Raw genomic sequence first — 4,491 nt, forward strand, 5'->3', positions numbered from 1 at the left:
GTGGGGTGGTCATTGGGGTATCTTTAGGGGCTCTCATACACCTGGGTTAGGGGAGCACTTGGAGTGGCAGTTCTGTTGTGGTCAAAGCAAAAAGCTTTCCCTGTGCCGAGGGCAGGCCAGGTACATCTGCTGTTTCTTGAGGAGAAACATCTCGGTTTTTTAGGAGAGCTGCAGTCTTCATCCCTCCAGGCACTCCTCTCCAGGCTGGAGATTGAGGGCTCCTCAGCAAGCCCTTCCCTGCTCTTCTCAGCAGCTGTGGCTTCCCACCCAGCCTGTGGCCTTCCAGCCCCCCACAGCACTGAGAGAAGAGACAATGCCAAAAAAGAGGAGGCAGCATCTCAGGAAACACCAAACCTATGGCCTGGCCAGTCTCTTTGACCACATCAGCACAGTGGTTGCCTGTCCCAGGCCACTCCAAAGCTATCCCACAGCCTGGGACTGCTGGTAGTTGTAGTTGGGGGCTGCCTGGCTTGCCCCACCTGGCTAAGGGGACACAGGGTTTGTGTGAACACTGGTGGAACCAGGGCTGGATGTGCTTCCCACTGTTGGGGTCCAGCCCAAAGCTGTCACCTGCAGTTTGGTTCATGTCTGTGAACAGAGAGTGCAGCCAGAGTGTGCTGGGGCTGAGCACTGGTGCACATCCTTCTTTAGAGCTTTTTTCAACATTCAGTGGCTTTCCAAAGCCTCCTCCCACATGGCAGCACTTGGAAGTCAAGGGAGCTGGCTGGGAGACTGGGAGGCAGGGGCAGAGGCTGAGTAGGGGAGAAGAACCAGTGCAGATGGTAGAAGTGTTCTGGGCTGCTGATCACACCTGCTGAACCCCAAGTGTCACATCTACATGGTTTTTGAACACTTCCAGGGATGGAGACTCCAGCACTGTTCTGGGCAGCTGTGCCAATGCTTTATAACCCTTTCAGTGCAGAAAATTCCCCCACTATCCAATCTAAACCTTGCCCGGTGCAACTTGAGGCTGTTCCCTCTCCTCCTGTCCCTTGTTCCCTGGGAGCAGAGCCCGACCCCCCCTGGCTCCACTCCCCTGTCAGGGAGTTGCAGAGCCAGAAGGTCCCCAGAAGGTCCCCCCTGAGCCTCCGTTTCTCCAGACTGAGCCCCCCCAGCTACCTCAGCAGCTCCTTATCAGAATTGTGCTTCAGACTCTTCCCCAGCTCTGCTGCCCTTCTCTGGTCCCTGGAGAACCTCCAGCCCCTTGAGGTCTTTCATGTCATGAGGGATCCACCTATCTGATGTCCTCAGCCTTTCTGCCTCTATGCCATGAGCTGGCAGAGGAGGGAGCAGAGCCCTCCCGAAAGGTGCCACAGTGATGCTCCCCCAGGATGAACACGGAGTCTGCTTTGGCCCCTGAATCTCCTCAGCTTTTCTGGACTGAGGTGGGAGTCCTGTGGGAGTCCTATGCTTGGCACAGCTGGGTGGGAGGTGAGAAACCCCTGGCTGTGCCGGGACACTGGGCCAGTTAAACGTGGCTGCTGCTGGGCTGGCAGAAATGTGCACAGAGGAGCATCCTTTCTGTGAAACAGATGCCAGGGAGAGCCCGTGGGAGGCACAGCACCAGTGAGAGCAGTGCTGAGAAAAGAAAACCACTCCCAGCAGAGCTCTCAGTTCATAGCCGGGGAAGGAAGAAGGTTGAAGTGGATAAATAGTAAGGATTTCCTCAGGATTTCATCTAGAGTGGGTGCAGGTGAGCAGCACAAAGATTCTGAAAATAGCATCCTCAGGCAGACAATAAACAGCTCAGACTCAAGAGGTGCCAGGACAGAGTTCTTGGAGCAGGAGGGATGGGTTCAGCAGGAAGGACAGGTATGGGCTACGCTCTCACCAGGGGCAGCAGATCCTGCTGGAGGGACAGTATCCCTCAGAACCTGGCTGATCAGTTTGGGAGCAGCACGTGTGTTCCATGGGACAGGATCAGTCCGACGTTTTCTTTAGTTGCATTCTCTCATCCAGTGCCGGTGCCAGGCAGAGCCAGCCCGTGTTGGGAGCTGTCCCTATGGACAGGGTGCTGTGGATCTCACCTGCCAGCCCCTCACAGAAGGGGAAGGGGCCAGGGGAGGCTGCAGCTCATCCAGCTCTGTCCCTGCGGGCTGCCCGAGCCCTGATAGCTGATCCCAGGGGTGGGAGCATCTCCTGGTGGGTGCTGTAAAACCCCACCTGGGACCTCACATCCCAGCCCCCTTACGGGTGCACCCCCTGCCCCAGCTGTAAATGCCCGGGCTTTTTCAGCCCTCCAGGGACAGGTCAGCAGCCCCCAAAACGCTTTGATTTTGGCAACGAGGGATCTCCGGGTGCGGGAGGGCAGCACGGGTTGGACTCGCTTTGCAGAGCGGCCGCAGTGGCAGCGCTCGCTGGCTGGGAGGCGTTGTGCGGTGTAGAGTAGCATGGAATGGAATTGTCCTGGAATGCAGGGAGCTCAGGGACGGCTCTGCAGTGACCGCAGGGGCAGTGGGGAGCGCTGCTGCCCCCGCAGGCTCCGGGCATCCCTGCCCGGCCGGCCGAGGGACGGGATACCCGCACAGGTGCGGGCTGGTGGGGGCTGCGGGTGCGGGGGCACAGCCCGGGCCCCGCGGGGAGCGCACGGACACGGCTGCGGGCTTCGCTGCAGCCCCGCTCTGCGAGGCTGGGCCCGGGGAGAGCGGCCGAGGCAGCCGCGGGGTGTGTCGAGTGTGCAACTGCGTGTGCAGCCGAGCCGGCTTGCCCTTTACAGACTGTCTGGGGCAGAGCCAATAAACACTGAGGTCTGCCTGCCTTTGTCACTGAGCTGAGTGTCCCCGCGCCCTGTCCTGGACCACGTGCCCAGCAGCTCACAGGATCACAGAATCACAGAATTACAGAACATGCCAAGTTGGAAGGGACCCACAAGGATAACCGAGTCCAACCCTCAGTCCTCCACAGGCCCATCCCCAGCAGTCACCCCCTGTGCCCCAGAGGATCATCCAAACCCTCCTGCAGCTCTGGCAGCCTTGGGGCTGTGCCCACTGCCCTGGGGAGCCTGTTCAGTGCCAACCACCCTCTGAGGGAAGAACCTTTTCCTGAGATCCCACCTGAGCCTGCCCTGACACAGCTCCAGCCATTCCCTGGGGGCTGTCCCTGGTCCCCCCAGAGCAGAGCTCAGTCCTGCCCCTCCTCTGCCCCTGCCCAGGCAGTTGGAACTGCAGGGAGGTCTCCCCTCAGTCTCCTCTTCTCCAGCTGAACACACCAAGTGCCCTCAGTGTCCTCACATGGCTTCAAATCAAGGCCCTTCCTCATCCTCACTGCCCTCCTCTGGACACAGCAGCAGGACAGGTCACCCATGGTCACAGCTGAGGTGGTTCTGTCCCAGCTGGTCCTGCATGGTCCCCCCAGTGCCCCCCGTGCCCCCAGTGCCCCCAGCCTCAGAGCTCCCACAGGTGCTCCCTTGTCCCCCATGCACTTGAATCAACCTTCTCTGACTCCCCACAATAAGACCCTCCGAACCAGGTATGGGCTGACCACAGTGCAGCACCTGAACAAAGTGTCTTCCCCTGCTGAGGGGGTATTTCTGAATGAGAAAACTCTACCCCTCTACAGCATTTTCCTGGGGTTTCCTGCCTTTAATAGCCTGACCAGCAGAGCTCATTCAGAACACAGGTAGGATACACATTCCAGCAATGAGATGTGTTATCCTTCCTAGTGAAGGGGTGAAAGGTTTGGCAGGGCTTGACCCTCTGAGCTCTGCCCTGGTGCTCGCTGGAGGTTGGAGAGCACAGCCATGACTGTGCCCAGCCCACCCATCAGACACGGACCCCCAAAGCAGTGAGACTGCAGCTTTCCTTCTGGTACCTCCATGGCCCAGAGCTGCCTGGCACTGCAGAGTCACCTCCCAGCTACACTGGACACAAAGGGAATTATGGCATCAGCCACGTGCCTGAGGACAGTGCCCATGGACAGGAGGTCCTGCCCATCACCCCTGAACTTCTTCCCTCTGGGGGCCCAGATCTCCCCCACCAGTCCCTGCTCGTTCCATGAGCAGCAGCCCTTCAGGCTCCACAGAGGCTCCTTTCACCTCGTGGCAGGATGTTTGGTCTGTCTCCAAATCCCAACTGGCTGTGCCTCCCCACAGGCTGCGAGCCACGGTGAGGGTGGAAAAGGCACAGATGGTAGGAAGGAGCTTTCTGGGCCTCCAGAATCTCCCACCAGCATGTGAGTGTGTGGGTGGAGGGTGAAGTGAGTGGGAGCCCCCAGAGACCTGAGCAGGTCTGGGACCCATCACAGGCATGACAGGGAGTTACTGAGTCCTGAGTACACCACATGGATCCGTCAAGGGATGAGTCAGTGCCCTTCCGAGTAAGGGTGTTTCCTTTTCTCCACCCTTTGTAAGTCCAGAGCCTCATGATTGCAAAAGTACAATGGCCCCAAAATGTGACAGTTCAACCGAATAAACACTCTCAGAAGGATTATTGGCTCCCTGTCATGAAGTCCTACAGAGCACTCAGGGCCAGCACTGAGCTCCATGTGCTCCAG

This window comes from Myiozetetes cayanensis, unplaced genomic scaffold, assembly GCF_022539395.1.
Source record: "Myiozetetes cayanensis isolate MyiCay16 unplaced genomic scaffold, myiCay2020 scf20-37, whole genome shotgun sequence".
NCBI lineage: Eukaryota > Metazoa > Chordata > Aves > Passeriformes > Tyrannidae > Myiozetetes > Myiozetetes cayanensis.